Below are 22,230 nucleotides of genomic sequence, written 5' to 3'. Positions count from 1 at the left end.
GGAGTAGATAGGCTGTAGACATGACTCCTGAATGGTGTTGTGCCTCCCAGGTTCCAGGGTCAAAGATATCATGGAATGTCTGCCCTGGGGCAGGGCGGGGTGGGGGGTTGGTGTGTGTGTGGTGAGACCAGTTAAAGGTTTGGGACCAATGATATTAGAACAAAGAGTACTGATGTCCTACAAGAAGAGTTTGGGTTTAGGGAGTGGGATAGGAAATTAAAAAACAGAACTTCAAGTGGATTATGCCCAGTGTCACATAATGAGTGGCTGGAGAGATGGTGCAACCAGGATGCCTTGACACTCCTGAGGCACTGAGACAATTTGTGTAGGTCGGTGGGATCTCCACAATTTGTATGTGTTACATCTGAACAGCTACAGGACCAACATCCTCACAGGGGAGCATTAACATTTTATTGGCAGGGGATGGGAGCCTGACAAGTTGTTTAAAGGGGCAAGAAACTGAGATGGAATTAGAAGTTAAAACAGATAAGTGAGCCTAAAAGGTGGAGGCAACATAAGCTGGATAAAAAAAGTGAGTTTAGCAAGGCTAAATTGAATATATTCTAATGCAAGGTGCCTGAGGAATAAGACAGATGAGCTGAGGACACAGATAGACACAGGGGAGTATGATATCGTAGCTATGACTGAGGCTTGGCTGAAAGATGGACAGGACTAGCAGCTCAACATTCCTAGTTACAGGATGTTCAGACAGGATGGATAGGGGCAATAGAAGAAAGGTGGGGGAGGTAGCTTTTACATTTTAATAAAGGAATCATTTACGGCAATGAGGACATATATCTTAGAAGGATCATCGAATTTAGCCATACGTGTAGAAGTGAAAAAAAACAAAAGGCAAAAACAAAATATGCTACTGGGGTGTGTACTATAGGTCCTCAAACAGTCAGTAAGATTTAGAGGATTGAATATATAGTCAAATTTCAGAGATGTATCAACAAAGGAGGGGGCAGTGCTGGACCTAATATTCGGAAATGAGGCCGAGCGAGTGAAAGGCTATCAATAGCAGAGCATTTTGGAGACAATTACTATAATTCAATTAGATTTAGGATAGCTATGGAAATAGATAAGGATGTGCCAAAAATAAGTGTTCCAAACTAAAGAGGGACTAAGGTACAATTTAGCCCAAATGAACCTGGTACAGCTAATTGCGGATAAAAATGTATCAGAGCAGTGGAAAATATTCAAGGAGGAAATAGCAAAAATATATGGAAATATGTTCCCATAAAAATAAAAGGTAGGTCCAAGATTGTAAAACGTTGGATATAAAAGGTTGCGATTAAGAAAATAAAAATCTTGTGGCAGATACGTAGGGTTCAACACAATAGAGTCCCTAGACAAATATAAAAAGTTCAGAGGGGGAGAACTTAAAAAGGAAATTCTGAAAGCTATGAAAGTGCTTTGATAGGAAGGAAAAAGGAGAACTCAAAGGTTTTTTTTAAAGAATATAAAGAGAAAGAGTAGAGCTCATTAAGAACCGTAGAAGTAGCCTGTGTGTAGACCTGGAAGACGTGGGCACAGTCCTCAATGAATAATTTGCTTTGACCTGCACAATAGAAAAAGACATTGCAGATATAGGAATCAGGTGGAGGATGATGAAATATCAGCAAACATTAACATAACGATAGAAGAGGTATTATTGTGTTTAGCAACTATATTTGTGGATAATTCCAGAGGCCTGGGTAAGATGTATCCTAAGCCGTTGATGAAGGAGGGGAATGAGATATCAAGAGCTCTGGCAGTCATTTTCAAATGCTCCCTGGTAGAAAGCAGAGAGTGATGGTTCAGGAATGTTTCAGTGACTGGAAATTTGTTTCCAGTGGGTTCCATAGGGTGCTGTGCTGGAGCTCATGCGAATTGTGGCATTCATCAATGACTTGGACTTAAATGTAGAAGTTTGCAGTTGATACAAAAATTGGTAGGGTGTAAACAGTACAGAGGATAGTTGTGAGCTGCAGGATATCAATGGATTGATCAGGTGGGCAGAACATTGATAAGTGGAATTTGATCTGGAAAAGTGTGGGGACATCCTCAAAAATGGCAGAACAGATAGATAAGGTGGTTCAGAAGGCATATGGGATTCTTTCCTTTATTAGTCAAGAGGTTGGATACGAGAGCAAGGAATTTATGAAGAATCTGTACACAATCCTAGTTAGGCCACAGCTGGAGGACTGAATGCTGGAGTACTTGCAGTTCTGGTCAGACTATAGTAAAGAGGTTTCAGAAGAGATTCATCAGGAAGTTGCCTGGGCTGCAGCTCTCTGCAATGAAGAGAGACCTGATAGGCTGGGGTTGTTTTGCTTAAAGCATAGAAGGCTGAGGGGAAATCTGATTGAGTTATATAAAGTTCTGACAGGTCATAGACAGGGTAAATAAGGAGAAACTTTTCCCTTTAGTAGAGGAATGAATAAACAGGCAGCACACTTTTAAGGTAAAGAGAAAGAGGTTTAGAAGGGATTTGAGGTAAAAATAAATCAGCCAGAGGGTTGTAAGTATCTAGAATTGACTCGCCTGAAAGGGCAGCAGAGGCAGGCACACTCAAGACATTTAAGAACTATCTAGATGATCATGTGAAATACCATAGCATACACGACTACAGGCCAGTACTAGAAAATGGGATCAGAATAGATGGATGTTTCTTAAATGTTATTGGCAACATGGGCCTTAGAGCCTCTCTCTATGCTGTAAAAAATCCACGATTAAAGATTTATGATTACAGCCAACAGGGACAATACACAGTCCTGGGATGAAAGACTTTCCTTTTAAAGGAAGGTTGAACAGGATGGGCTGATCCCCATTGGAGTTGATAAAAATGAGAGGGCATGTTACCGAAAAATAGAAGCTTCGGAGTGGATTGCATTGGGTGAATGCCGGGAGGATGGTTTTCCCTGTGGAGCAGGCTAGAACTAAGGACAGAATTCAGGAAAAAGTGGTCTCCCTGTCAGGATAGAGTTAAGTTGATTTTTTTTCTCTCAGTGGATTGTTACTCTGTGAAAAGTTTCTTCCACGGAAAGCAGCGGACACTAGGTATCTGAATTTATTCAAGGTTGAATTCGACAGGTAATTGAAAGACAATAGTGTTAAAGGTTATGGGAGGGTTGACAGAAGAGTGAAGTTGAGAAGACAATCATTATTTTGTTGAATGGCACAGCAGAATCAAAGGGTTGCATGGCACATTCAGGGCTGTTAAGCCTATATTCCTATGTACTAGGTTATTTACTGTAACAAAAAATACATTAGTAATGAGTACGCATCTACAATATCCATATTCATCATCGAATGAAGACAACTCTACTCTGCAAAATCATTTATCAATAAAGTGCCTTTGTAGAGCATTTTCCAAATCAGATACAATTTGTTTTCATTACGCAGTCAGATGTATCTTCCCCCCCACCCCCTACCACCCCAGTTCTGTAGTTATTTCAGTACGCTACCATCTATAATGGTGCAGGTTCTTTTCAGCATTTTGACTGTCTTCCTGATAGTACATGTTCTAGAGAAAGTGAAGCAAACAACATATTATGTGGATACAGGTAAGTATGGCTTCACTAACCATTAAGTGAACTGTATTCAGCTTCAGGTCATCAAATCTATTATTGTCCATTTAATGCTGACAAATGAGTGTTCTTGGTACAGATAGCTTCTTTTTAATTGAGCTCTGCAGTGAATATTTTTACATTATAATTAGTTACACTTCAGCCAGCTTTTTATTGAATCCATAACAGTGTATTCAGAGTCGTTTTATTGCTGCTGCCATGGTAACTAGGGTAAAGTGTTTCCGAAGAAAGTCTATTAATATGGTTGTGATATGAAGAATTTCTGTTCGTTAATAATACAAATAACTTGTGCACAAAGTGGTTTCCTTGACATACAAGTATAATTACTATATGCAGTGAGGCATGAAACTAGAATATAACTATTCATTTTAATGAAGAACATTTTGAACATTTCTTTTGAGCTTTCATTGGGAAGGACCAAGATCTATTAAAGGAAAAGAAATGATAATGGAAGAAATGGAAATAAGGATTACAGATTTTAAGCACAATGCAATTTTTTAAAATAAATCCCTCAATTAGAAAAGCAGAAGATTTATTTTTCAGTAATCTGTTTGACTGTCAATAAATATTTGGTACAGAATCTATATGCTCATTTGTACTTCTAAAATATTAGTCATGCTTAGAGAAGAGGCTGCATCATTTTTAGCAATGCTCAATAAAATAAGAGGTATGTCAAATGACAAATTTGATGTAATTCAAACATCAACATTTAACATGCTTACACTGATGGCAAGTAACAATATTTCTGCCCAACTAACCCTGTAAGGTTATCCATTATTCAAGCACTAAACATCTTAATGAAAGTGCAAAGGTTATAATTTCACATATTTCCTTATCAGAAATATTTCTCCCCAAATCTGAAATTAATAAAGATATCAAAAAGATTAAAGCAAAATAATAATTCATTTTTAATCTGATTGTTATTCAATACAGTGGAAGTATGGTTAAATAACACAAAAGTTTGTGGAACACAGCTTCAGTCATGTCCAAAATTCTTTCATTCCCAATATCAGCAAATAAAAACTGCTTAAATGGTCATTTATGTCATCTATGTTTTGTGTGATCTGCTGTTACAGAAATGTGGATTCACACTTCCCATATATCTCAATATCTTGGGTTGTTGCTGGACTCTCTGCAGAAAGACAGCAAAATTTTTCAGTTTTAATGATGATGGATGCTTTCTGAAACAGGCCTAGTTAAAGGAAAATAATTTGTCCATGTCTTACGTGTCCTGTTTATAGTAATAAAGTGATTGAAAAGTTTAAGTAGACCATATAATCCAGGTAACTGAATCCTTGGGAGATGTTGAGGTAACATAAATGTATCTTTCAAATTTCGTGTAATCTGAAGTCTGTATTGTCCATCATTTGATGGATTTTAATTCAGTATTAGCACACATAGAATGAAGAGATAAGATTTCTGTTTAGTGCAGTAATACTGGAATTATGATACATGGTTCCTGGGCAATGCAAATGCAACACTTTTGTGGATTCAAGAATCATACAATCATATAAAATCATTGTGCATGATTCAACTGAGTTCTTATTTTGTATAACATGAATTCGTAAAGACAAAAACCTGATTGTGCAATTGTTGGTACTGATGCGTGCAATTAAAATAAGAAAAAAAGGAATAGAACAGCATAGCACCATGGGCAAAGTGACAGTTTGTTTTTTTAGCAATTCATGTGACTGGACTTCAGAAGGAATTTATTGAATTGGAAGTACGTTGGGTTATCCCAAGATGTGGTGTGATCCCTTTATAAATGCATATTTATATATTCTATATAATCTACTTCCCTTTTGTAGGAAATCTATGGTGTAGAATTGATTGATAAATTTCAGAACTTCTGAATGAATGGACTAGGGTGGATTGTGGTGATTGCTCTAAGTAAAAGAGAAAACTAGAGTCCGCATACACCTATCAAGTGTACATTGTCATTTTGTTTTCTGAAGATCTTGAAGTTATTTGCCAAAGAACTCTGCAAATTTAGGGTTAATGTTTGATACTAGAATCATGATTTATAGTATCCAAAAATATATAACTTTTGGAAAAGGAAAAAGAAAATCTGGCCAACTCTGTCCATCATTGGTCGATCTAAATCAAGTCAGAACTTGGTATAATGAATGACTTCTCTTTGCTGGAGACAAAACTGCATTAAATATTTAGGATACAACATAAGAAATATAAGCAGGCTAAGCCAAAAAGACCCATTAACCTCAAAGTAGATGACATGATGGCCTGGTGGCAATGTCACTTGGCTAGCCATCTAAGGCTAATGCTCTGGGCACATGGATTCAAGTCCTATGATGAGGCTGGTGGAATTTAAATTCAATAAATTATTCTGGAATGTAAAGTTGGTCTTAGTAATGGCGAGTGAAAAATATAATCAATTTTGTTAAAACCCATCTAGTTCATAAACTTCCCTCAAGGAAGGAATTCTGCCATCCATACCTGATCTGAATCACATGTGACTCCAGCCATGTGGTTGACTCTTAATTGTCCTCTGAAATGGTCTAGCAAGCCACTCAGTTCAAGGCAATCATGTGTATGATTGAGTTGATTTTTCACAAAAAAAGTTATAGGTTATTTATATGTAATGATCAAGCAAGTATTAAAGTTATATTCTATTTAATTATGATCAGTCAGATAGCAATGTTGTCACATGTGAGTTTTGTGTGGAGCTGCATTTCTGCTGTCAAGTGAGATTTGCCATTTGCCTTCAGGTCAAAAGTCAAGCCATGACATTATGGATTTATGAAAGGACAAACTGTGGAGGATACCCAACAAAGCAAATGCTGTGAAAATAATTGAGGGGCTGATTGGATTTTGTATTGTATTCAAAAGCCTATTGTGAGATGTATAACAACCTTAGGATTCAAGACACAGCTATGACCTAATTTGTCTCAAATTTTTTCCTTAAAGTACTTCAAAAAGAAAAAAATCACTTCCTTTTGAAGTATGCAACAGGCCTGAGCATTGCATTGGAACTAAGTTCCATAATTGGATCTGAGTGCAATTTTTGTTCTTGTGTCTGCAGCGGTACCTTGCTAACTGCTTTTTGCTATTAAGTAATTACATAATGGTTTCATATTTAAAACAACCTCGGCTGGGAGATTCAACACTGATAAGATTTGATTCATGGTAATCTGGCAGAAGGAGAATTCCTATTAAACAAGTGACCCTGGACTCTCTGGAGAACAAAGAAAGATAATATTTCCTGATCAAAGTGACTGACATCTCAGGTAACCAGTCAGGAGTGAAGAGGAATGATAACAGCAAGATTATTATGAGCCAGACACTCACAACCCTAGCCAATTTAAAACTCATAAAATGTTGTCTACACATTGACAAGCCAATGAGAACTCAAGGATACTATTGACCACACACTGAGCAAGATTTACCCAAAATGACATCAGTTTTGAGTATCCTCACCTACAGTCCTTTGGGGTTAAGAATTTCAAAGATTCTGAACCGTCTAAGCAAAGAATATTTTCGTCACAGCCCAAAATGGCCAGCCTTACCTTAAGTTAAAGACTCACCAGCAAATGGAAACAGTCATTCAGCACCTATCAAGCTCGGTCCAGATAAGGAATTATTCCTTTACTCTGTGTATAGTTCCTTCCACCTCAGTAATTATATCACCCTCAGTCACTGCACTGGGTCCAAATCCTGAAACTCCCTCCTTAACAACATTGTGGGCATCCCAGAAGTGGTTCAAGAAAGCTGCTCACTGACACTTTGTCCATCATTGGCAATTAGGGATGGTCAATAAATGCTGGACCAACCAAACACACCCATATTCCCTCAACGAATAAAAAAAAACTTTGAATTAGGAACATTAGATCACACATGGAAGTGTGGGTCTCTGGGGTTTCAAGTAAAGTACCTATCTTAACATTATTTTTATATAATTATGTTTTTAAAAAAACTACTATTCACTCAGCAGAGTGTAGGTCCTACAATTGAACAAAGTCCTCGAAGAAATATACATATTTTAAGAAGATCACCTCTCATTTTCTAAACTCCGCAGCTAATATGGGCTCAATCTACACAGTCTATCCTCAAAGGGCAAGTTTCTTATCACAGGGACCAATCTATTGGAAATGTGTTGTAACCTAATGCCCAAGACTGGTGTACCCTTCCTCTGAATAAGGAGGTCAAAGGGGTTCTTTACTGTTGTTATATGCCAAGCTTAAATGTAACAAATTTGCTTGGCCGTGTATTAACTTTCTGTGATTTATATTTCAGTATACTCAGATATGTCTGAATACGAACACTGACAGTTTAGAACTAGAATTACATTTGTTGTCACATGTACTCAAGTACAGGAATTCAGGAGTAGAGTGAAAGGTTCACAAAGTTGTCATTCCCTGCACCATCTACAAAGATACCTCGATACAAAGTCTTAGGTGCAAAGTATAAAAATTAAGTTAGAAGTTAAACATTACAGTTCTTCTTAGTATAAAGTCAGAAAAATGAAGAATTACATTCCTTCTTTAGCCACGGGCCTGCAGATGCTCCACACTGGGCTTCCCCACAAGGGCTCAATTTTCTCCATGCTTTGCTCGCTCTCGCTCACCACGCGCCAGGCTCAATCTCTCCTCTGCGATGCTTTCTCACCACCGACTGCTGCAGTCCAGTCCAGCTTGCCAGATATCTTGCCGCTGACTGCCATCTGGGCTTACCAGCCGCCTCACTGCAGATTGGCAGAATCTTGATCTGGACCTCAAAGAAGCTGCGGCAGCATCCCACCAGCTGCCCGATGCTAAAGACCAGCTCCAGGCCCACAAGACCCTCACCAATTAAAAGATAGTCCACGAGCTCCAAAAGGCTTAGCAAGGTCTCTCACCATATCTCACCAAAGCCACTTCATTAACTGCCTATCCATCCCATGGCACCCCTCTTGACTTATTTGAACCATACATTACCAACTGACATATGCAGTACAATTTGCCACTGCTAGGATATGCCGCAATAGACCTGCATCCTTAGCACCAGTACCATCTTTCAAAGATGATTGTGCCCTTTAGACAAGCACAGCCAGTCTTGAGCTATACGGTGTGGTCCTGTTATTTGCACCACACACTGGTGACAAGGGAAAACTGGCACCTCGTTTTGTGGGCAGGATCCTGCTGGAGAGGGTGGTGGAGAGGTGGGAGCCAGCAAAGGATCTATGTCACCAGACCACGCTAGTCTGGTCTGAGGATGCCAACTGTGACTTCCATGTTGAGAATCTTTTGGTGTCTAATTTGCTCTCAGTGGACAGTAAGACAGGAAGCTGCATTTTAGGGAAGTGAGATCTGCAGTTATTAAGGTCATTCACAAGCAATAATCTCGCTTAAAAGCTACTTCGTCAATGCCCAACCAGATTGTCACCTTGACACCCAGAATTCACTTCAAAACTACTACGAGTTATTCCTGGCATTGAGATATTTTGCTGGATATCCTGAATGATCCAGTCACATTTCTCACCACAGCCCACATCAATCAGACCACCATAACATCCTTTTCTGACTAAAATGCATCATTTCACACTATCCATATTATACTCCATCTATCAACACTTTGCACAATGACTTAACTTTAACTTATTTTTCTAAATACCAAATGAAATATCAGAGAGTCTGGACAAAGTAATTAACCTTTCTCAATAATGAATTTGAGTGACCTAGAGCAACTGATCATATTGCCTTTCATCTGGAGAATCATTTGGCTTCTGATTGGATATTCCATTCTAATATGGACTCCTGTTTTATCACTCAGCATGCAAGGTGTTGGAACATCAACACCATTACACGAGTACCATGATAACACATTCAATGTATATGTATTCCTTTCTCAGATCGTTTGCCTTTTCTTTCTGACCTTGTACAGGAAGGAAAAACATCAAAAAAGTCCAATCACCAAATATATATTCAGTTTTTGATCATATTAACTGTTTAAGCTGGAGAAAACCCTTTGGGAAGAGAAATACAAAGAATGACCAACTTTTTAAAATGACCCATGATGAATTTTTGTTTTACTTGTACCTTCATTAAAAATATATATTTTAGTTTGAAGAATATCATAATATCATAAATGATTTCTTCTATAACTAAAATATGATGAGATTTCAAGGCACCATGACTTTAAAAAAAACCTGCTAATGTGGTATACTGCATTCGCTGTTCCCGTTGTGGCCTCCTCTACATCGGGGAAACCAAGCGGAGGCTTGGGGACCGCTTTGCAGAACACCCACACTCGGTTCACACTAAACAACTGCACCTCCCAGTCGCGAACCATTTCAACTCCCCCTCCCATTCCTCAGACGACATGTTCATCCTGGGCCTCCTGCAGTGCCACAACGATGCCACCCGAAGGTTGCAGGAACAGCAACTCAAATTCCGCTTGGGAACCTTGCAGCCCAATGGTATCAATGTGGACTTCACAAGCTTCAAAATCTCCCCTCTCCCTACCACATCCCAAAACCAGCCCAGCTTGTCCCCGCCTCCCTAACCTGTCCTTCCTCCCACCTATCCCCTCGTCCCACCCCAAGCCCCACCCCCATCTCCTACCTACTAACCTCATCCCGCCCCCTTGACCTGTCCGTCCTCCCTGGACTGACCTATCTCCTCCCTACCTCCCCACATACACTAACCTCTACTGGCTCTATCCCCGCCTCTTTGACCTGTCTCTCTCCTCTCCACCTATCTTCTCCTTTATCCATCTTCTATCCGCCTCCCCCTCTCTTCCTATTTATTTCAGCATCCCCTTCCCCTCCCCCATTTCTGAAGAAGGGTCTAGGCCCGAAACATCAGCTTTCCTGTTCCTCTGATGCTGCTTGGCCTGCTGTGTTCATCCAGTTCTGCACCTTGTTATCTCAGATTCTCCAGCATGTGCAGTTCCTGCTTTCTCTCACTATTAAGTCACACAGCTTGTAGATCAGAATATGTTACTAAACAAAGCATATCCAAGAGGCAGTTTTGAAGTATAGTTGCTACTGCATTTTGACAAATGTAGCAACCAACTTATCTGCAATTGTATCCCACAAACATCAGTGAAATAAATAATCATTGTAACAATTGTGCAATACACCCAAACAATTTGGTGAAGTGGGAAATGAACCATAATTTTCAAATAGGCAAGGTAAAATGCTATTGCTCGGACAATGCTAACACCCTCCATTGGAATGAAATATGTAATGCTTGCCGATGTGAATGATCTGTTTCTCAATAGAATTCCATACTAGATATCAATGATGGAAAATGATAACGCTGTTTAGAGCATTAAACCATGATACACTGGTTTAAAATTATAAACTAACAATCACTATTTAAATCCAGTATTTTAGCAGAAAACAAACATTTTTAGCACTACAAAACTTGATGAACTCGAATATTTTCTATGGGCTCAACTTGGAAGCAGAAAGATAACACCTTGCAAAAGGTAAAATTCCTAAGTAACACATACTAGTCTGACTTCTATTGTATACTTCAAAATGGAGCTCCAGCATGACAAGTACATCCATTTCCAATTGTGTTTTGCTTCGGTGGGAAGGGTTTCATCTACATGTTAAAATGCAGCTTATCATATTTAGGTTATGAATGAGATCTTCATTTTCACATTGCAAATAAAATTCACTAACCTTAATATGTGCAATGTAAAATGAAGGTCTCATTCACAATTCTGAGCCTGTATTGTGATAACTCATTCAAATTTCCTCAGGTCTTTTGCTCCAGGGAGAAGAGTCATATGCCTTAGAAGGACCAGTTAATTGTAAACCAAAGTACCGTTGAACATCTGAAATAGTGGGAAGATGGCGCTTTTCTGATTGGTAATCGAATTAAACTCCACATATGCCTGTTTTAGGACTAAAATGTGTCCCACCCAGAAAGCTGAGAAGCCAAGAAGTTCCCTTGATAGAGGGATCAATGACCAGAAGCATAGATTTCAGGTAAAAGGCAGAAGGTTTAGAGGAGATGCAAGGAAAAACATTTTCATCTGGAGGGTCGTGGGAGTCTGGAACACTGTCTGCAAAGGCAGTAGAGGCAGAAGCCTTCATAACATTTCAGTAGTATTTAGATGTGCACTTGTGATGCCAAAGCAACAAGGTTATGGGCCAAGTGCTGGAAAATGGGATTGCAATAGTTCGGTGGTTGTTTCTGACCATACACAAAGGCCCTCTATCTGTGTTTAGATCCCTATGACAACTTCTAGGATCCCTCTGTCCTCTCAAAGCCTCTTGCAATTCTGTCTTACATGTAAACAGAATTGCAAGAAGCACAGTCAAAGAAAAACAAAACGTTGGAACTTGAATTCTTAAAGCATAAATTCTGCACAAAAGCTGTCAAATTGCTATGAAGTCAAATAGAACTAAGAAGAAAGTTGCAAGAATGGCGGTTCAGTGGTTAGCAATGCTGCCTCACAGCACCAGGGACCTGGGTTCAATTCCACCCATGGGCAACTGTCTGTATAGAGTTTGCACATTCTCCCTGAGTTGTGTGGGTTTCCTCCAGGTGCTCTGGTTTCCTCCCACAGTCCAAAGATGTGCAGGCTAGGTGGATTGGCCATGCTATATTTGCCTGTAGTGTTCAGAGATGTGTAGTTTAGGTGGATTATAGGGGGATGGGTCTGGGTGGGATGCTCTGAGGGTCAGTGTAAACTTGTTGGGCCGAAGGGCCTGTTTACACACTGTAGGGTTTCTATGAAGCCTACCTTAATCAGGTCACAACAAATTCCATCAGCAATTAAATAAAATACTGTGAATCTTGAGAAGAGAGCTGACGGTGGCCTCCTTGCGACAGGGGCCTTTCAGACACTAACTGGTGACACATTGAGCCTCAGCCAATTTACCACATTAAAATGTATCTTCTAATCAATGCTGCCACTTTTAAGCATATTGATCAATCTGCAGTCTTCATGACACATGAACAAAATATAGTCTGTGCAGGTTCATTGCAATTTACCAAGAAAGAGACAAAAAAAAACACCTACCACTAGAACAGTGGCAGCAAATGGAATTTTAAAGGACTTTATTTTCCAAACAGCAGCATTATGACACTACCAACTGGCTAATATTGTTTCACCATTGTTCACCGCAACTTGTCCCAGACTAACCACACGAACACACAGTATGTATGGCAAGGCTTACATAATATAGTGGGCTACAAAATGAAGTCAAGTCAAATTGCTGACAACAATGTATCCCTCCCTAATGAACTCAATGCATTGTATGCTCGCTCTGAACAGAAAGTCAGTGAAATGATGTCACCTGCCCCAACATCCTCGGGTGCACCTGTACCCCAGTCACCACTGTAGACGTCAGATTGGCCTTCTTGAGACTGAACCTATGGAAAGTGATTGGCCCGGATGGAGTCCCCAGCCGTGCACTTGGATCCTGTGCTGCCAGCTGGCCAGAGTATTCACAGACATCTTTAACCTCTCTTTACTGTGATGTGAGGTTCCCATCTGCTTCAAGAAGCCCACGATCATCCCAGTCCCAAAGAAAAATCAGGCACCGGGCCTTAATGACTACCACCAGGTGACTCTGACATCCATCATCCATGCTTCGAGGGGTTAGTAATGATACACATCAACTCCAGCCTCCCATATTACCTTGATCCACCAGAACTCACCAACATTTGCAATAGGCACACAGCAGACACCAACTCCCTGGCCCTTCATTCATCCCTGGAACGTCTGGATAGCACAGAAACCTATATCTAACTCCTATGTATTGATTTTAGCTCTGCTTTCAATACCATAGTTCCAACAATACTCATCTCCAACTCCAAGACCGAGAATACTGCTCTCCCTTCTGCTACTGGATACTTGACGTCTTGACTTGCAGACTGCAATCAGTTAGTACAGGCAACACCTCCTCCACAATAATCTTCAACACTGGTGCCCCACGATGTTTTCAGCCCCTTACTATACTCCTTATACACTGACGACTGTGCGGCCAAATTCAGCTGTAACTCAGTTACAAATTTGCTGACGACGTGTAATGGATCTGATCTCAAACAATGATGAGACAGAGTACAGGAAAAAAATAGACAGCTTAGTGGCACAGTGTAAATACAACAATCTCACCACTAATGTCAGCAAGATGAAGGAGTTGGTCATTGATTTCAGGAAGCAGAGTGGAGGACACGCTCCCATCTGCATCAATGGTGTTGAGGTGGAGATGGTCAAGAGCTTCAAGTTCCTAGGAGTCAAAGTCGCTAATGATCTATCCTGGTCCATCCATATTGACACAGTGGTCAAGAAAACACACTAACGCCTCTACCTCCTCAGAAGGCTCAGGAAATTCGGCATGTCCGCAACGACTCTTACAAATTTTTATAGATGCACCATAGAAAGAATCCTATCCGGATATATCACAGCCCGGTATAGCAACTGCTCTGCCCAAAACTGCAAGAAATTACAGAGAGTTGTGAATATAGCCCAGTCAATCATGAAAACCAGCCTTCCTTCCGCTTACTCTGTATATATTTTCTGCTTCCTTGAGAAAGCAGCCAACATAATCAAAGACCCCTCCCATCCCGGTTACACTCTCTTTCACCCTCTTCCATCTGTCAGAAGATATAAAAGTTTGAAAACACATACCAATGGATTCAAGAACTGCTTCTTCTCCGCTGTTATCAGACTTTTGAACAGACCTCTCATATTTTACAGTTGATCTTTCTCTGCAGCTGTAACAAAGCATTCTGCATTCTGTTCTATTACCCCAATGTAGTTAGCATGCAAAACAAATATTTCTCACTGTATCTCGGTACGTGTTAAGAACAAATCAAATCAGCAATAAATGCTAGACTAGCCAGCGAAACCCACATCCCATGAATTAATAAGAAAAAAACTTTGTATTTTTCTCCATTAAGTGTTATCTACCATATAACTGCCTGTTTTACTGGTCTATGGCTTCCTGAGTCTGTTAACAGCTTCTTATTTACAGTATTTCAGATGTTTGTGTTGTCTGATAAATCAAAATTATCTCCCGTATACTCAAGTTCAGGTTATTCATAAATGGCCAAAACAGCAATGACCCTTGTTGAACTCCACAGTATAATTCCCTTTAATCTGAAAAAAAAAACAGTTTTGAGAAGAAAAGCCACGATAGCAGCCACAACAGCAGCCATCTTGTTTTTCAACTGAGCTCTAATGTAAAACTGCACAAGTACCACTCGCTGATTTGAATACTGACAGTTCGAAAGTGTCTATCAAATACAGAAATTCCTAAGATGGTGGAAACCGCCTCCACAGCAGTGAAACAACAATGTCAGAACAAATCTTGTGAGCAAAAGCCTTCCACCGAGGCAAGGAAGCATGTGCATGGTCTCAGTATTTATAGTAGTTCTCGCCTGTTTATTGTTCAGTTCCCCAACTCCTGCTGTCCTTTCATCTTGCTTGCTTTGGAAAGTTTCAGAAGCCTTTGGGAAACCATTATGAATAATCTGAATTCAGGGTTCAAGAGGCAAATAATTATCCATTTACATATGTAAATAGGCAAGACACTTGTCCCATGGGAGTTTCCCCATCAACTGCTATTTAGGCAAATGTAGATTTTGGTGGGCTCTTGTCAGCTTCCCAGCACACCAGCAATTCATGCTATTTTCATCTACTGCTCACTCCCAAAGTCACCCACCCCCATATTCGAGTTAAAATCACCCTTCATGAACTCATTTTCTCCCGCCATAGATGCTAGCCTGTCCTACAAACTATTTCCAGCATTTTCTATTTATATTTTAGACTTACAATGTGGTTTCATCAACAGTTGATAGCTTACTGAGAGAAAATAAATGGACTGCCACTTGAAAAGAAGATTGATGGAAACTGTAATTCGGACAGAATTAGAGGATTCAACTGAGGTGTTAATTCAATGAAGAAACTCAAAATAACCATTTTTGTACTTCTGTCATATTGGATCTTGTTGTAGAGTAATTCCAGATGTTTAATCTTGTTAGCAGAATCTAAGAATAAGGGGTAAGCCATTCAGGACTGAGCTGAGGAAGAATTTCTTCACTCAGAGAGTTATGAACCTGTGGAATTCTCTCCCATGGGAAGCTGTTGGGGCCAGTTCATTAGATATATTCAAGAGGGAGTTGGACAAGGCCCTTGCAGCTAAAGTGATCAAGGGGTATGGAGAGAAAGCGGAAATGAGTTACTGGGATTGCATAATCAGCCATGATCTTATTGACTAGTAGTGCAGACTGAAGGGCCAAATGGCCTACTCCTGGAGCTATTTTCTATGTTTCTATATCATTTCTTGTAGTGTACTTACAATTAACACTAGTATGAAGAATCCTCTTTGAATAACACTTCCATGGAATTCTTCCTTTGAATTAATAAAAAATTATCTTCATCCTCCTTGATCAATTTGTGGATGGGAGGAGCCATGGAGTAGACCAGAGAAGCTACATAAAGTTACAGTGGACAATCCAATTTTGAACAGTAAAACCTGGGTCAGCAAACCCAGACTCGCAACTGACAGCTTAGATCTTTATGGTTTTTAGGCTGCTTTCAGCCGAATCTCAGGAATTATAGCTCAAATGATGGCTTTGCCTAACCTGAAAGTAAACATCACAATTCTCTTTCAGGCTTAACTCAAACAAGTTGTGTAATGATGTATCTGATGTAGTATATATCAATAAGAAGTAGTATGGCATCTCAGATTGAACCTTCTAAAATGTCCCAGGTAATTATATTCAGTGGTAGGCACAGGGAAATTTCTCTGTGAAATCATTACTGTTGTAAATGTCACTTTCTTTGGTTACTGTTACAGATATTAATTCACATTCTATTAATAACATACGTCATGTGTTTGGTGTAATCCAAATAAATCTCAATTCCTTTAAAATTTTCACTGGAGTTGCTTATTATCCCCATTTTGATGAACAAATGAACAAAAAGGAATCAGAGTAATTCTTAACAGTAAAAAGCAAAAGACTCATTGAATCATACAATCCCTACAGTGTGGAAACAGGCCCTTTGGCCCAACAAATCCAGGCATCCCATCCAGACTCATCCCCCTATAACCCACCGAAGCTACATATCCCTGGACACTATGGGCAATTTAGCATAGCCAATCCACCTAATCTGCACATCTTTGGGCTGTGGGAGGAAACCAGAGTACCCGGAGTAAATCCACGCAGACACGGGGAGAATGTGCAAGAAAGTGACCTCTTTTAAGGAAAATAAAATCTAGGGAACTTCCTGCCTGATGCATCATTGAACAAAGTCCCCCTCACTGAAGATACATGCGATCCATTCATAAAGAAATACAACATCTCATACCTTCCACATTTGCTAGGAGCATGAAACCTGACTCCATATCTTTGTTTTGGTTGGCATGCACATTATTTTGATTTTTTAAAAAATGTCTTCTACAGTTTTAAACACTCAGACATAATCCTTCTGAAAGAAAGCAGAAATGCCTAATGTCATGTTGAATGTTCCATGTATCCTTTACTTCTTTGTCATTGTGAATGGTTGAATGTAACAATTAATATTACTTCTGTCAACTGGCTCTTAGTGCTCTCGCACAGTAATAACATTTTGAAAACATTTTTTTTTGCTGATCAAGAATCCTTGTTTTTTAAGTATGCCCAGGAAAATAGTGCTGTAACTCTTCAATTACTGTGCGTAAGAAAACTTGGTATCCGGGTAAATAACATGAAGACCATACATGGAGGTTTACCAGTATGATCTCAGGCACCAAGGGCTTGTCATATGAAGAGCACTTGAGGACTCTGGGTCTCAATGACGTTTAAAAGGATTGGAGGGGGGGATCTCATTGAAACTTACAGAATACTGAGAGGCCTGGATAGAGTGGATACACTATTTCCACCAGTAGGAGAGACTAGATCTTAAGGGCGCAACCTCAGGGTGAAGGCATGAGCCTCTAGAACTGAGACGAGGAGGACTTTCTCATCCAGAGTGCGGTGAATCTGTCGAATTCATTGCTATAGAAGGCTGTGGAGACCAAGTCACTGAGCGTCTTTGAGACAGATGTTGATAGGTTCTTGATTAGTAAGGAGATCAAATGTTATAGGGAGAAGGCAGGAAAAAAGGTTTCAGAAACATATCAGCTATGATTGAATTGCAGAGAAGACTCAATTAGCCAAATAGCTCCTATCTCTAATGGTCTTATGAAATTTTTCACTTCCTTAAGCGGTGTGGGCAGTTGTGAAAAAGTTAAGGGAAATACAGTGAAAGTAGCAAAATCAGATTCATGACGTGGAGAAGAATATTTCAAATATTTAAAGGTTTAATGTTGAGTCCAGATTCTTGCTAATGAGTGACAATCACCTTATTTCTATGCATTTGCATCTCATTATTAGCTAATCCCCCCTCATTTCTATGCAGCTTCAATTCTCCTCTCTTTTCCGAGAAACTAGATAGCATCGATTCTTGACAGGAAAACTAAAACAGTAAACTGGCAGCAATAATTCACAGCTTCTTTCTCCCAGCTTTCATGCAACATGATCTTCACCATGTCTGGCAGCATCTGTGAAGGAAAAGACAGAGTTAACGATTTGGGTCCGGTGGCCCTTCCTCAGAACTGGTCCTTTGTCAAGCAATTGGCATCATCAAACCACCAGTCTGACCACATCATATCATGGTGGCTTTTGGCACAGCTCTCACAGTATTTCAGCCCTTCAGGATTTCACTTTGGAGCTCAGGGACAGCAATAACTTAATTGCTTCTGCAAAGTCATTCTATTGCTGGGAAACATATGCATTTCATGCATCTACAAAGGATGTATCTTATGACTCTAAGCTAAATTTCTTAGCCCTCACTCACTTTGTTTTGACTTAGAGGCTGCCAGCTTCACTGCTTGCATGACGTTTTCATGTGGAAAAAGAAGCAGGCAGATTTTAATGCTCAAGTAAATTAAACAATCATGTTGCTGTATGTGCTGTGTCAATGTCATATCTGTAGCATGTGCTAGCAGCTTACACGCCAAACACATTACAAGGGCACCAATCCTCAATAGGATGAAGAGGCACTACAGTCAGTCAGAGGGTGCTACCTTAGCCAGTCAAAGAGCTGGTCCATTCCAAGACCTGTGGGTTGGCCAAGGTCAGTCAGGCACTTGGTCCTACCACAGTGGTAGATATTTGGAACTCTCTTCCACAAACAGCAGCGGATGGTCGGTCAGTTGTTAATTTTACATTTAGATAGATCAATTTTTGTTAAGCAAAGATATTAAGGAATATGGGCCAAAGGCAGATATATGAAATCATGCCACAGGACAGCCATGATCTAACTGAATGGCAGAACAGGCTCGAGGAGCTGAATGGCCTACTCCTGTTCCTATGTTCCTACGTACCAGAGTCCAGACATCAGTGTCCTTGCAGCTGAGAGCTTATGCCATGATCAGTCTTGCAGGTCAAGTGTAAGAGTATGGGAATTACAGGCAGCTTAGTCAGGGTGCTGTGGTTGTACCTGTCTGGGGTCTGGGCTGTTCTCAGTCCAAACTTCAGCCAAGTCAGCCTGGGGAATGGGCCATGTTGGGTCCTGAGAGCTGGGTGATAACAGTAGGGTGGTTTACCAAGGGTAGTCTGTGGTGTCCTGAAGAAATTGGGAAGATCAAGTTTAGGGTTGGGTTTCATTGGATTGGGTTCTTGAAGGAGTTTGTGTAGAATGCTAAACTGCTCTGAAATGTTTGAGCATTCCGTAGGACAGCAACTAACCCAAGAGAGGCAATGCTGTGGGCAGCTTCTCTCAGGAGATCACTGAGCTATGAGGGAGATATGAATTTCCCATTGTAACATGTGAATTCCCCAGCCTTGCATAGCAGTGGGCTCCTTGGTAAGATGAAAGATAGAATGAATAATTACCTGCAGAGATGGGATAACTAATTCCATGTTAACTCAGGGTGGTGTGGATGATCTTTGCAGGCCAGGACCTACCACCGTCCATGTTAAACCTTGACATCACTGAGGCTAAAAGCAAAATACAATGCACTAACTCCACAGTTCAAGGATCCTCAATGTCTAAATAAAAACTGAAAAAACTGAGGATACTGTAAATCAGAAACAAAAGTAAAAGAAATTGCTGGAAAAGCTCAGCAGGTTTGACAGCATCTGTAGAGAGAATTCAGGATTGAGTGACACTTCCTCAGAACAGTCAATTAACTCTGATTTCTCTCCACTAATGCTGCATGACCTGCTGAGCTTTTCCAGCAATTTCTGTTTTTGGTCCTCAATGTCTAACACACCTGGATGTCGCATCGTATCAGGGACCCTTGTGTGAGAACCTCCCTGGCTATGTCGAGGGCATCTTGAAATACATTGTACAAGGAATCTCCAGCTTCTGTCGTAACACTACAGACTTCTTATGGAAGCTCAACACCCACAGACCAGAAAACTTCAGAAGTCAACTGCATTCAGCCTCTGATCTTTGGGTAAGCGTCCTCCAAGGCAGCCTTCAAGGTACACAACAACATAGAACCGCCGAGCAGAAACTGCCAGCCAAGCTCCGTACCTGTGAAGAAGCCCTCAATGTGATCTTGGGTTCACTATCGCCTACACATTCTGTAACTGTAAAATCTTCGTGGTTGTTCTGCTTTGACACCATCAGCTTGATAACTTGTTATGATCACTCTACCATAATTGGCTTGTTTTGGATTACTTGTTACTTTGGTTAGACCCTCGATATGTGACTTTTAAATCTAGCATGTTATTCCAGCCATTTATAGAGTCATAGGGTATTACAGCATGGAAACAGGCCCTTTGGCCCAGACTAGTCCATGCTGACCACGATGCCCACTCAGTTAGTTCCATTTTCCCATATTCGTTCCATTTGGTTTGTCTCCAGTATCATTTTATTTTTACTCTTTTGTAATTATCTCTCTGCCTCAATTAATCAGATCATAGGTCATCCCTTCTCTTGTTATTCAGCTGTTGACACTTTACTCACACCATCTGACACTTTTGATCACCTGCAGTGCCTTATTGTTCAATCTGTCGACACTCCACTCACACCATTTGTACTATCTTTTGATCTCTCTGCCTATACCTTCTGTGCCTGTGTGCTTCCCTTCACCTTACTTCACCTGATGAAGGAGCAGCGCTCCAAAAGCTGGTGATTTCAAATAAACCTGTTGACTATAACCTGGTATCATGTGACTTCTGACCTTGCCCACCTCATTCCAATACTGGCACCTCCACATTAGTGGCACAAACATTGCAAAATTACAGTAGCAGTGAGCACTTCTGCCTCTCCTGTTGCAAGATTCTTTGACACGGGCACCAAAGAGGCTGGTTACATAACTAATGAGATGAATAGCAGTACAGCACCTGAGGAAAGTTGACAAGGGCCACTGTGGATTGGCTGCACCAGACCTTATTGAAACAAAGCTCTTCCCAAAAAGTAAGAATATTCAACCTTATGTTTCAATTCTTGTCCCTGATGGACAAACGACATGCAATATCTCCAAATATAAAATGACATTCACACCTACCAAATCAGACATGAATACACACATATGTATGTATTTAAAAATCTATTTAATTTTTCGTGCATGACAGATTTCAAGTTTACCAGGATCACAGCAATATGACCCTCACACTTCACTCCTGTTATGAAGAAACATGAGTACAAGGATATAGTAATTGCCTTTCCAAGGAAAGCTCACAATGAAGGTTTACTTTTCTCCACAAAGGATTTTTTTGTATTTCTCTAATTACTGACAATCTCTTCTTGTCATTACGATATTTTTTTCTTTCAGTGCGATATCTCTAATGCAACTCATTCGTGCTTCCTCTACTTTCACAGTTTCACCACACTACTCAGTGCAGAAGGAATCCTTTTGCTACCTGCATTGGTAAAAAATAACTATGGTATATTTTACCAACTATATTGTCTCCTTTTCAATATTTCAGTTGTTCTATGCACCAGTCCACAGACCACTTTCAGACATCTAATCTCAGCCCCTCTCAGAAAGGCATCTGCACAGTGTCGAATGTGATTACAATGGGCTGCACTCCCAGGCAGCACCATCTGTTTAGGCATTCCAGGCTTTGATCAGATATTTTAAATGATTATTGCCTAAACTACATTATGATGTTCATTAAAAGGTTAACATTTCACAGATTTATAACCCATAGGCAACGAAATGATGCCACATGAACAGGTCTCAAAAAGTGATGAATTTAGAGAGCTATAGAGATAGCGCTGCAGTATGGGACTAGCTAGACAGCTCTTTTGGGAGCCGGTGCAGACACAATAGGTTCAATGGCTCCTTCTATCCTGTAAAATTGTATGATTCTGTAGGAAGATATTTCAAGCTTGCTGCTGACCTGATTCACAGTTTAAATCTTAGTTTCTCACACTAATCCCAAACTGTTATCCAACCCCATCAGTATGACTGTAAGAGATAAACTTTCCAAAAAATCCTTAGTCCACTTACACTCACAAAAGTAGAGTGGTAAATCATGTTGATTATAAAGTAAGTGTAAAGGTTTCCAGGCAATTCTTTAGATTAGCTCCAGCTCTGCAGAGCCTCTGATTACTTCTCTGCTGAATGAATGGTGGTAGTTTTGGTTTTCACCTTGAACAACAATGCCACATTTGTGGTATCATAAATTTCAAGTACTCATGCAAAGCAAATTTAATTTTGTTAAATTGTTGGTTACAGCCACAGGTAAAGGTCCTTGCCACAAAAACCTAG

The sequence above is a fragment of the Rhincodon typus genome, chromosome 13 (genome assembly GCF_021869965.1).
Source record: "Rhincodon typus isolate 14 chromosome 13, sRhiTyp1.1, whole genome shotgun sequence".
NCBI lineage: Eukaryota > Metazoa > Chordata > Chondrichthyes > Orectolobiformes > Rhincodontidae > Rhincodon > Rhincodon typus.
The sequence above is the reverse complement of the archived record's forward strand: the minus strand, read 5'-3'. Positions refer to the sequence as shown.